The 13,415-nt window shown below is 38.7% G+C and overlaps 2 non-coding genes across 2 annotated transcripts; one reads left to right on the top strand and one right to left on the bottom strand.

Annotated features, from left to right (window-relative positions):
* The first annotated feature begins 1,574 nt into the window (after positions 1-1,574).
* TRNAS-CGA (transfer RNA serine (anticodon CGA)) lies at positions 1,575-1,656 on the top strand. Its single transcript has one exon. It is a non-coding gene; the product is annotated as a tRNA-Ser (tRNA).
* A 10,775-nt stretch (positions 1,657-12,431) lies between these two features.
* TRNAL-UAA (transfer RNA leucine (anticodon UAA)) lies at positions 12,432-12,514 on the bottom strand. The gene has a single exon. It is a non-coding gene; the product is annotated as a tRNA-Leu (tRNA).
* Between the last annotated feature and the right edge of the window lie 901 nt (positions 12,515-13,415).

Genomic DNA, 13,415 nt, shown 5'->3' with positions numbered 1-13,415 from the left:
TGTCTCCGCCGCCCCGACATTCGCCGCCGCTGCGACAAGCGCGCGCGCGCGCGCGCGCACACACACACACACACACACACACACACAAACTTTTAAAGTCGTACTCATAGACCTGGAGGAGGAAGTTTAGGCTATTTAAATTCTGTGGATTTAGACAAAATAATCCACAGGGATTATACTGTGGAGAGAGATGATCTTCCGATTACCCTAGAATATTCTAGGCAAATGAGGCAGCTGCCCAAAGGGCTTCAAAATCAGGTCTTGCAGATTGTGGGTCTGGTCCTCAGAGCTTCCAGATGATCATGACTGCACAAACACCACTCACAAATGGAAGGTCCAATTCAGTGTCTGAAGAATATTCCAGGATGGTCTGAGAATCTGATGATTCTCCCAGAATCTCCCAGGTCTTCCTTGTCCTGCTGGTTCAGGGCCAGGCTTGGATGTCATTTGGGAGCCTTCCTGTCTTTTTGCCTCAGGCTTCCCGGGTGGCCTCAAATCTCATTTGTGCGATTTAGCTCCTTCTGGAACACCAGGTGAGGCCTCCTTCAGAGATCTTGGTATCACCAAGTTCCAGAACCATGGCTCTATTCACCATTCCAGGGGGCAGGGAGGAGGCCTCTTGTAAGAATAGTTTTTCTCCCCACTCCTCTCCTTTTACAGTGTTTTCTTTAATTTTAATTTGTTTTGAATAGGTCATATCTGAAGCCTAAAAAAGCATGCAGTGATCTTTTCCCTCGTGTTCCTGAACCCTATCCCCTCATGAATCCCATCTCTTCAGTCTAGACCCTCAACTAGTTACTGTTGTTATGAGTTTTTTAATTCTTTTGAGAGTTTTTTTGTAAAATGTATATACAATCTAATGCAAATATATCTCTCATGATAGCATTCTGTACACATTGCTTTAAATCGTGCTTTTATTTTAAAATATATATGCATACATAATGATCTTCCTCATAATCCTTTAAATACGCACAGAACTGCATTGTGTAGATGTAGCATAATTTATCTAATTAAATAATTCTGAACAATTAAGTTTCCAATCTTGCTATGACAAATAATCCTGCAGAGAATAAGTTTAAACACAGTATAATGGCTCGTGTGTACAAGAAAAACCCGTTGCAGTTGAGTCCAACTCATAGCAACAGTATCGGGCAGAATAGAACTGCCCATATGGTTTCCAAAGAGCAGCTGGTGGATTTGAAGTTCCGACCTTTTGGTTAGCAGACACAGCACTTAACCATTGCGCCACCACAGCTCTCATATATACAAGGATGAGAAAATTAAAAATCAGGGATTCTTGTGGTACTGGAATGTTGCATCCTGTCAAAAAGGTGAGATTTAGCAGCTGGGGTCTGAGGAGATGGGATGAAATTGACTGACGGTAGGAAGGGATTGAGTGGAGAGGTCTGAGGAGGAGCCTTGGAAAATGACTTCTTTTGTGTATTCCTGAAAGAAAACATGCCAAATAAGCAACAATGGAAGGAACACAAATAAAGTCAGTGAAACCGAAGAGCAAAACTGGGATGTGGAGATGACAATATATTTTCAATGTATAAAAGGTGTTGTAACGTCAAGCTGTGATGGCCGAGTGGTTAAGGCGTTGGACTCGAAATCCAATGGGGATTCCCCGCGCAGGTTCAAATCCTGCTCACAGCGTTCCTCCGCTTTTTCTGAGTTACAAAACAAAAGTAATCAGTACAAATCACGGTGACTGTCAGCTTTTCACTTTATTAGCAGTCTAGGGCTTAACCACTGCGCCACCAGGGTTCCTTTCCACAAGCGTGTTTCTGTTGTTAGGTGCCCTCGAGTCGTTTCCAACTCATAGTGACACCATGTACAACAGAACGAAATATTGCCAGTTCCTGCGCCATCCTCACAATTGTTGCCATGTTTGAACCCATTATTACAGCCACTATGTCAATCTATCTCGTTGAGGGTCTTCCTATTTTTCGCTGACCCTCTACTTTACCATGCATGATGTCCTTCTCCAGGGACTGATCCCACCTGATAACATGTCCAAAATATGCGAGAGAAGTCTCTTCATCCTCGCTTCTAACGAGCATTCTGGCTGTACTTCTTCCAAAACAGATTTGTTCGCTCTTCTGGTAGTCCATGGTATATTCAATATTCTTTGCCAACACCATAATTTAAATGCGTCATATCTTCTTTGGTCTTCCTTCTTCAAGCATAAAACCAGAAACTAAACCTGTTGCGGTCCAGTCGACTCTGACTCATAAAGCTGCGCCATAGAATTTCGAAGGAGCTGCTGGTGGATTCGAATTGCCGGCCTTTTAGGTAGTAGCCTGGATCTTAACCACTCCGCCACCAGAACACAGGTCCTAGGAATTTGAAGTTTTCAAGAGGGCAGCATTCCTCCCAGAGGTTTATGTTGGTCCTCCCACCTTTTCCCTACATGGCTCTTCGCTTGTTCACGATCTTTCAGTAGTTAATCCCTGTTCCAGCCTTTATATTCTGCTCTTTCCAAACTTGAGCATCTGTGAACCCCTCAGCTCAGGACGCTGCCTCATTCAGTGCACTATCCACGGCCTGCCATGGTCCACTCGAAGTTTGGGACTTAGGTAGTGTGCGCTCAGAATACCTGGTTGTTTTGTGTTGCGATTGTTAAATATGAAAGCAGTGGGGCATCCGAATGACAGAGAGAAACTGAGAAAATATAGTTTTAAGAAATATGGGAATAAAGTTTCTCATACTGATAACAGAAATGCAGGTAGCTTCCTTAAAGTGTTCTCTGGTACTGTACTTTGGGGGAAAAAAATCATTGTACGGGCTAGTGGGAGCCGTAAAGGTCTGGGATTATAAATATCCATTAGATAGATAGATAGCAAGCACGCCAGACGCTCTTAAAAATACTGTATAGAAATGAGGAAACCAAGGTAAAGAAAGGGTACATAGCTTGACCAAAGTCACAGATCTACTAGGAAGGAGTCGAGATAAAGGCCATGTGCATCCTGGTTGCACTGGCTTGTGTTCTCGGCCCCAAACTATTGCTCTTCTCCCTCTCAGAGGAGAGGACAGGCCTCGCTTATAAATACTTTCCTGTTTTCATATGCCTATTTTACCTACATTGAGTCCTTTAATATTTATCCAGGAACAACAAATCTGCTTTAATTTTATAATTATATCTACTCTGAGCTTCTAAGTTTCTATGTGAATTAAGTTTTTAAAAAAGTGTATCTTCATAGATTTCTTGCCTCCTTTTTGCCTAATTTTGGGGGTGTTTTTGAACGACTTTATCTGCTACATCGAGTCTGAAATGATTTCCTCCTTAGTGAGTTACGGCTCTTTGGATAGTGAGATGGAAATAAATGATTAATACCTCAACAACGTATTTTATTACACTTTAATTTTCATTGTATCATAGTTAAAAATTATATGGATCACTAATTACTGATCCACAGACAGCATCAGTATCCAATATAAGAAACGTGAAATTGTTTGATGGACGGACAGATGAACTGACAAGTAGAAACAATAGACACAAGGACGCACACACACGCACACACAAGCTTTAACGGAACGAGAGTCGCTCTATTCTATTACATATACAGTATTCAAACGTTAAAATTTCCTTTTTAAGGATATTAGGGAACGTAACTCCTGCAAAATAACCAGAAAGGAAATGGGTCTGTTTTACCGGAACCAAGTGGTCTTAGCACCTCATTTCTGTTTGCCTATTCTTAATGAATAGTGGAAAATCGACGGTGGGTCTGCAGGTATGGGGTCAGTGACGAAATGGGTAACGCGTCTGACTACGGATCAGAAGACTCTAGGTTCCACTCCTGGCTGGCTCGTCTCCTTTTTTTTTGGGGGGGGGGGAATACTCTCCGTGTATGTTGCTCAGTTTGGTGATAGAAGCAAATTCTTAAAAGTCCCTCGAAGGGAGATTCGCTAGAGATAGTTGCCACACAGTGCAATCTTGGCTTTCCAACCTACCGCTCTTCTGAAATTTGTTTTTATCTCCTTTCTTTTACTGACATTGAGAAACAGGGTTGGCCGAAAGACACCCTTGGAAAGACAATTTTAAATATCAATGAAGGGTATCCAATATAAGAAAAATTAATAATAAACACTGACTAATATTTTCACTCTTAACTTCTCCCCCATCGGGCAGGCTTCCGTTCTTAGGACTCTCTCCTGCACAGCTTTCTGTTCCCGAGCGTCGCCCCTGGAGAAAAGAGAAGGGACATCAACACTGGATAAATACTGAGACAAGAAAGGCGCTGCAGTGGACAGACGACATTAGAGCGTTTACCTTCACCCCTAAGTTCAGCGATCTTGACAGAGCTCGGCCTTTGACGCCAAGAACGCGTTTATCCTCCATCTCCTTGGCCACCCCGCGATCTCACCAAGAAGAGCGCGCGCCGCTGTGTCACGGTGAAATTGTTCAAACTTTAAAGAAATCTCAGGCAAAAGTTAAGCACCCAGTGAGGCGCAAGGAAGTAAGACAGGAGAAGCAGCAGCTTTTGGACGATGTCTCTTTAAACAAAAGGACCTCCTTTTTAGGTGTTCTTGAAAGGGACTCCTGACGTCTGGGGCAGAGTGGAGGGGCTAGGAGGGAAATCAAGGTGAAACCGGGGAAAAGGACATTAACAAGCAAAATTGTGAGTATACACCTATTTATCTTACAAAAGTCTATTGACGCTGGACAATGTGCTCTGTAAGGGGCGCTGGGAATGAGAAGAATGAACCCACCACTCTCTCAGACGTCGTTTGATCCAGTCTGTTGAACTGTGAGCGGGTTAAAAGGGGCGGGGAGGGAGGCCCAAAGCATCTGGAGCTTCCTAAAGAAACTGCTTCTCAAATTTTAGCATGCAGGAGAACCACTTGGAGGAACTGTTAAACCCAATTTTCTGGGCCCCACCCCCCAGGGACTGTACATTGGTTCTAGGACTTTTAGCAAGGTAATGTTGATGCTGCTATTCCATAGACCACCCTTTAAATAACACTGGACTGGTGCGTTATAGTTTATTACTCGATTTTACAGCTAACAAGGACAGAGAACTTTCAAGGAAGAAGAGGAAAAAATGAAGCATCTCTATGGGGGTCAAACCCACAAAATCAGCCTTAGTACCACCAAGCTTTAACCAATAAGGTAACCGACCTTCTACTCTCTAGATTCTTTTTTTTTTTTGGCGGGGGGGGGGGCGGTGGTTAGTGTAATTTGTTTTAGAAAGAAGTCTGTTTCCACTTCTCCTTCAAACAAAGAAAGACCTTTGATATAATAAGCAAACTCAGGCTCTTGGACCTGGTGGAAAAAATTTAGACTTATTTTAACTAAGTGTTGGGACAAAAAAAAAAAAACTACAGAGATTATACTGTGAAGACCAAAAACCCGGTTGCATCGAATAGAGTCTGACCCATAGCAAGGTACCCATAGGGCAGAGTAAGTAAATGCAGCAATTGGCGGATTCAAACTGCCAACCTTTGGGTCAGCACCCAAACACTTAACCACTACTCCACCAGGGATCCACACTGTGAAGAGAGAATTTTTTCCCACTTCCCCAGAACGTTCTGAAGCTATACTGTCTAATATTGTGGACATTATCACCTGTTTTGGAAACTGGTGTCTTAATGGTTAAGTGCTATGGCTGCTATCCAAAAAGTCAGCAGTTCAAATCCACCAGGCGCTCCTTGGAAACTCTATGTGGGCAATTCTAGTGTGTCCTATAGGGTTGCTATAAGTCGGAATCTGCTTGATGGTAACAGGCTTGTTTTTGGTATCAAATGTTTCAAAGACTTAGTATTTAAAAAAAAATGGCAATATCTCATTAATATTTTATATTGATTATATGTTAAGATGATAATATTTGGGATTAAAATAAACTTCACCTGTTAATTTTTCCTTTTTAAATGTAGCTACTAGAAAATTTAAAATTCTTTATTATACTAAATTATACCATATCATATATCATATCATATATTAACTCTCACATCTTGCAGTGTGAGTGATTTGGTGACATCAATAAAGTGGGATCAATTTGCCAGGAACAGTTCTGTTTGGCAGACTCCACGGCCGTGTCTTATTCTAAAGAATTTTTGTTTGCTTTTCACTTCAATAAAGATGTGTACTCTACTCCTAACCCAATTCCTAGGGTGAGAAAATGGTAAATTTCATATACTACATTTCTTCTCTTGCTTTTCTTTATTCATTCAAGAGGCCTGCTTGGCTTGGCTGATTAAGGAGCCTACCTAGTAAACAAGGATTTTAGGTTGCAGTTTGTCAGGGCTCTCATTGTAGGTCAGAATGCTCCTTAGAAGCAAGGATGGCAATACTTCATCTTACGTACTTTGGGCATGTTATCAGCAGGGACCAGTTCCTGGAGAAGGACATCATACTTGGTGCTTAAGTGGAGAGTCAGTGAAAAAGAGGAAGACCCTCAGCAAGATGGATTAACACAGTGGCTTCAACAATGAGATCAAGCATAACAATGATTACGAGGGTGGCCCAGGACTGGGCAGTGTTTTGTTCTGTTGTATAGGGTTGCTATGAGTTGGAACAGACTCAAGGGCATTTAACAACAACAACAACTCCCTGTAGGCTTTTGTAATTTTGAAAAGTGTTAGCTCTGGTTTTGTTGAAGACAACTTGAGGAATTTATTCCTGATGAAACCTGTGTTATTTGATTGTTACATGGTGCGGAAAACTGAGAAAATGGTGTCTACTTTATAGATATGGTTTCTAAGGGTGGCAGTGGCCAAAGTTTTTGAGAAGAAGAGAGGAAGAAACACTGAACTATGTGAAAAGTTACAGGAAAAAAATCACTCCTCACATGGCAGGACTGAAACACTTCAGTTTTTTTCTTGGATACCAAACAATTCAGAATTTTATTCTGATGAGAATCTTTTTCCCCTATACCATGTAATGATTAATGTTTTGCTTTGCAAACATTGGATATTTTGTCTTTGATCTTATCATGACTGTATCTTTTAAAAACATGATTCATAAAAGCTCCAGCAGTTACTGAAAATAACTGTTTCTGTTTTTGTTTTTAATGATTTCCACAACTGGTCTTAATTCTTTTTTGCATCCTGGAGTATTCACCATACATAGTGTTCAATAAATATTTGTGACTGGATCAATGAACATCTGGTTTCTTTTTGCCAATTTCATTAAGGTCGGTAGAATGGAGCTAGGCACTAGAGAAGCTGAGAAGTCTGCAGGAGCTGCTAGAACCAGAAAGTATGACTCTTTTTCCTCCTGCAAAGTCTCCTCAGCACCCTCTCTTGACAAAACTTCAATGCCAGCTGGCACAGAAAAAAAAAAAGTATTTAAAAAGCCCAGATCCATTTTCACAAAGCAGTATAAAAGGGTGAACTTCTGGCTGAGATAAATAGATAGTTACATAATGACCAGGTTTCCAGAACAGTTCCCCCTAAATCACCTTCTTCCCACTCAGAACACAATGAAAACTGTGAAATGGATCCCATCAATTAAGCAGTTTGTAAATAGTGCTCCATACAAGTGCTCTGTCTGTAACTGGTGTATTTATACATTCCCTGGCACTTTTACTCCATATGTCCTGGACAGATGAAGGAAAAAAAAAAAAGAAAGGAACAAAGAATAGAAGAAACACAGAGAAAACAACTAGCAAGATAGTGGATTTTAATACAAATGTCAGTAATTCATTAAATATAAACTGTCTAAACATACCAATTATAGACATAGTTTGCTGATTGGATAAAAAAGAAAGACCCAACTATATGCTGCTTACAAGAAACCAAATTTGAATATAGTCACATAGATAGGTTAAAACGTAAAAGGGTTCAAAATTATATGCCCCAAAAACATCGATCAGAAAAAGACTGGGGAGGTTATATCACAAAATAGACTTCACAACAAGAAATATTACCAGATATAAAGAGGAGCAATACACATGATATCAGGGTCAGTTTATTCAAAAAACATAGTAATACGTAACAATAGAACTTCAAATTGCACGAAGCAAAAAAAAAAAAAAAAGGAGAAAGACAGATCCAGAATTATAGTTGGAGATTTCAACACTCCTTTCTCAGTAACTGATAGAACAAGAAAATCGAAAATCAGTGGAAATATAAAAGAATATCAACCAACTTGATGTAGTTGGTATTGATAGAACACTCCATTCAATGACAGCAAAAGAGACATTCTTTTTAAGTACACCTGGAACATTCACCAAGATAGACCATATTCTGTACCATTAAAAAAACCTCTATAAATTTAAAATAATTCAAATCATGTGAAGCATATTCCCTGACCATAATGGAGTTAAAGTAGAAATCTATAACCAAAAAAGTATCTGAAAAATCCACCAAGTATTTGGGAATTATCTAACAGACATCTAGATGACCCATGACTCCAAGAGGAAAATAAGTAAATCTTTCTGAATAGAATGAAAATGAGATTATATTATAGAACTGAATGATTATATTGCAAAAGGAGAAAGTTCTCAAATCAATGATCTTAGCTTCCTTAACATACTAGGAAAAGATATGCAAATTACAGTTAATGCCAAAAGAAGAAAATAATAAATGACATGAAAATAATAGAGAATATCAACCAAACCAAGAGTTGGTACATTGAAAAATGCAATTATACTGATAGACATCTAGCCAGACTGATTAAGAAAAAAGAGGGAAGGCACAAATTACCAGTATTAGGAATAAAAGAGTGAATGTTGCTACATGTCGAAAAGGAATGTTACAAATTACCTATGACCATAAATTTGAACATTTTGATGAAATTGAAAAATTACTTGAAACATACACACTACTAAAATACTATTTAAGAAGAAATAGATAATCTGGGTATTTCTATATCTATTAAAGGAATTAGGTCCATGGTTAAAAAAAGACTTCCAAAATTGAAACTCCAGGCACAAGTAGCTTCACTGGCATCTTTTACAAAATATTTAAGTGAGAATATCAATTCTACACAAACTTTCAGAACATTGAAGAGGAGGGAACATTTCCTAATTCATTTTATGAGGCCAGAATTACCCTGGTACCAAAACCAAACAAAAATATTACACAAAAAGAAAGCCAAAGACCAATATCCTTTATGAACACAGACAAAAAGAAATCCTTAACAAAATATTAACAAATCAAATTCAGAAATATACAAAAGACTTTCATCCCAAGAATGCAAGGCTAGTGGCTAGTTCACCATTCAAAAAGCAATCAATGTAATTCGGCATATTAATACACTAAATAAGAAAAACCATACAATCATCTCAATAGATGCAGAAAAACATTCAACAAAATTCAACACCCATTTATGATAAAAACTCTGTAAACTAAGCATAGAAAAGAATCTTCTCAACTTGATAAAGAGCCTATAGCTATCATACTTAATGGTGAAAGACTGAATGTTTTCCCTCTAAGATAGGGAACCAGGTAAGAACGTCTACTCTTAGCACTCCTATTCAACATTGATCTAGAGGTCCTATCCAGTGTAATGACAATGAAAAATAAATAAAAGCATTCAGATTGTAAAGGAAGACATAAAACTTTTTCTATTCACAGATATGATTGTCTGCATAGAAAATTCCAAATAATCGTTTAAAATCTCCCAGAATAATAAATTTAGACAGACTTCAGGATGAAAGGTCAATAAACTAAAATAGTGTACATATATATAAAACCCCGTTGCCATGGAGCAGATTCCGACTCATAGCGACCCTGTAGTACAGAGTAGAACTGCCCAGTACGGGTTTTTTCCAACGAGCGGCTGGTGGATTCGAACTGCCGATATTTTGGTTAGCAGCCTACAGAAAAACTTGAGAGTGTGGTGTTAGCAAAAGTATAGACATATAGATCAATGGACCAGAAGAGAGTCAACCACTGCGCCACCAGTGCTGTGCCACCAGGGCCCCCATATGTATATATATATATATAGGAGCCCTGGTGGTGTAGTGGTTAAGAGCTCGGTTGCTAACCAAAAGTAAGACTGGCAGGTCGAATCCACCAGCCGCTCCTTGGAGACCCTATGGGCAGTTCGACTCGCTGAGTCGGAATCGACTCCTTGGCAGCGAGTTTGTTTGTGTGTATATATATACCTATATATATATACACACACATATATAATCAATAAATAATTAGAAATTAAAATTTAAAATCAGAGCACTCACAAGAGCACCAAATTCCATGAAGTACTTTGGTATTAATCTAACGAAATATTTGCAAGATACTTGTTCTGAATACTAAAAATACTCATGATGAAACCAGTCGAAGAATTAAATATGGAGAGATATACCTTGTTCAAGGATTGGAAATATCAATATTGTTAAAGTGTCAATTATTCCCCCCAAATTGATCTATAGATTCAGTACAATCCAACTTAAAATCCCAGCAAGGTAATTTTTGTTTTTTGTTTTTGTAGAAATCAACGAAGTTATTCTAAAATTTATATGGAAAGACAAAAGAACTAGAATAGCCAACATTTTTTAAGAAAAAAAAAAAAACAATCAAGTAACTCACACCGAGTGATTTCAATATTTAATATGAAGCTACAGTAAAACATGACAGTGCGATATTAGGAAAAGTATAGGCACATAGCTCAATGGACCAGATGAGAGTCAAGGAACAGTCCCTCACATATGTGGCCAGTTGGTTTCTGACAAAGTTGCAGAGACAATTGAATGGATCAACAATGATCTTTTCAAAAAAATGATGCTGAAACAATGGGACATTCACAAGCCAAAAAAAAAAAAAAAAACTTTAATCCATATCTTGCAACTTTTACCAAAATTGATTCAAAATTGATCATAGATCTAAACATAAAACCTAAAACAATAAAACTTGAAGAAAATATAGGAGAAAATTCTTTGTGACTTTGGATTAGCAAAGACTTCTTAGATACCACCTCTCTCAAAAAATGATAGATAAGAACTTTATCCAAGTGAAAAATTTCTTGTCTGCAAAATCCATAGTTAAGAAAATGAAAGACAAATTTTACACTGAGAGAAAATGTTTACAAAACAGATATCTGATAATGGTGGTGTGTCTAGAAATATAAAGAACTCCTAAAACTCAATAATTAGAAAACATTAAAAATGGACGATATTTGAACATTTTACCAAAGACTTTATAGGGATGACAAATAATTACATAAAAATATGCTCAACGTCATTAGCCTTTAAACAAAACAAAAAAGTCAGACCCGTTGCCATCGAGCCGGTTCCAACTCTTCGAATTCACAGCGACCCTATAGGACAGAGTAGAACTGCTCCATAGGTTTACCAAGTAGCTCCTGGTGGGTTCAATCTGCCGACCTCTTCGTTAGCAGTTGTAGCTCTTAACCACTACACCACCAGAATTTCCTCATTAGCTTCTAGGGAAATAAATGCAAAATAAAACCACAATAAGGTACTATCCCCCACACGCACTAGAAAGACTAAAAATTTAAAAGATCATTAAAAGTACCAAGTGTTGGTGAGAAACTTAAAAACTCTAATACATTGCTGGTGGGAATGTAAAACGGCATAGCTGCTTTGGAAAACATTCTGACAATTTCTCATCAAACCTGTAATGCAAAAGTAATAAGCCCTACATTAAGGCCCAATATCACTGTGGGAAGAACAAGAGCAGATCCTTAAAATGTCAGGGGCCAAAGAGCAATTGGTTACAGCCATCCCCTCCAAGGACAGTCTCATCACAATCTAATCAAATACTGTATCTTTTTCTTTTACGAAAACTCTAACCATACCGAGGAGCATTTCCTTTCATTTCCCTTTCTTCAGGAATGATTAACTGGGTCCTACGCACTAAAAGCTAAATTGAAAAGCATATTATTTGCTTACTGATAATTTCGGAGAGCACTTTTACTCTAAAAAAAATTATTTCCTCTGACAAACTCGCCCGCACCTTGGGATGATTCTACCTACTTGGCGCTGTTACACGGGACACTGGGTCTAGCGTCAAGAGCCATCCCCATAGCTTTAAAGAAGAGTTGGGCTTTTGTGAGTCTAGTTATCCGAGCCAGTGCCGTACCAGAAACTCGTTGCCGTCGAGTCTATTCCGAATCACAGCGAGCCAGTGCCGGTGGGACTCAGTTTCTTTTGCCTGTCTGTGCCGCAGATAACCAGGTGCTTTCTGCTGCCTAAGGACAAAGGTCTCACCGTTTCCTTCCTCTTGGAGGTAAATTGTCTGGAGAATTCAAGTCTCTTTAGGTAGAACATTTCCTTAGGTAGCCCAAATGCACCATGACAGAGATTTATTCAATTACCTCCTTAACATTTGCCCACCGAAACACTTTCTTTAAGCTTGAAGACAAAAAGGCCAGGCGGCAACTCCGCAGAAAGGAAGTACAACATTTAACATCCAGTTGTCTTTTGGAATGTTTGGAATCATTAAATTAGTTTCCATACAAAGATTATACTTCCTAGATTTGCACGAAGAATTGTCGTCAAGGAAAATGCCTGTTAAAATCAGCTTACCGGGAGTGGGGTTCGAACCCACGCGGACACACGCCCACTGGATCTTAAGTCCAACGCCTTAACCACTCGGCCATCCCGGTGACAGACAAAGAGTTTACTGTCACATATTATCTTGTTAAAATGAATGTGTTTATTGCTAGTCCCTGGGAGATTGTGATTAATTTTGTAACTGTGAAACCGGAGACCAAATTTCAAAAAGCGTAAGGAAGAAGCAAATCCTTCCGATACTGCTTGGAAAGAAACTATGAAAAAGTTTATTTTCAACAAGTATTTACTAGATCATTGAGTGTTAGGTAAAGACTGAACTATCTATTATACTGCCACGGTAGTCAAGAGAGCCTGGTACTGGTACAACAACAGATACATAGACCAAAGGAACAGAGTTGAGAATCCGGATATAAGCTCATCCACCTATGAGCAGCTAATATTTGACAAAGGTCCAAAGTCCATTAACTGGGGAAAAGACAGTCTCTTTAACAAATGGTGCTGGCAGAACGGGATATCTATATGTAAAAAACTGAAACAAGACCCATATCTCACACCATGTACAGAAACTAACTCAAAATGGATCAAAGACTTAAATATAAAATCGAAAACGGTAAAGATTATGGAAGAAAAAATAGGGACAATCCCAGGAGCCCTAATACATGGCATAAACACAATCCAAACCATAAGTAACAATGCACAAGCATCAGAAGAGAGACTAGATAAATGCGAGCTCCTAAAAATCAAACACTTAAACGCTAATCAAAAGACTTCACCAAAAGAGTAAGAAGACAACCTACAGACTGGGGGAAAAAATTTTGCTAAGACAAATCTTATCAGCATTTAATCTCTAAAATCTACAAGATACTGCAAAACCTCAACAACAAAAAGACAAATAACCCAATTAAAAAATGGGCAAAGGATATGAATAGGCACTTCACCAAAGAAGACATTCAGGCAGCTAACAGACACATGAAAAAATGCTCACGATCATTA

The sequence above is a fragment of the Trichechus manatus genome, unplaced genomic scaffold (assembly GCF_000243295.1).
Source record: "Trichechus manatus latirostris isolate Lorelei unplaced genomic scaffold, TriManLat1.0 scaffold00345, whole genome shotgun sequence".
Taxonomy (NCBI): Eukaryota; Metazoa; Chordata; class Mammalia; order Sirenia; family Trichechidae; genus Trichechus; species Trichechus manatus.
This window is presented reverse-complemented; position numbering and strand designations above follow the sequence as displayed.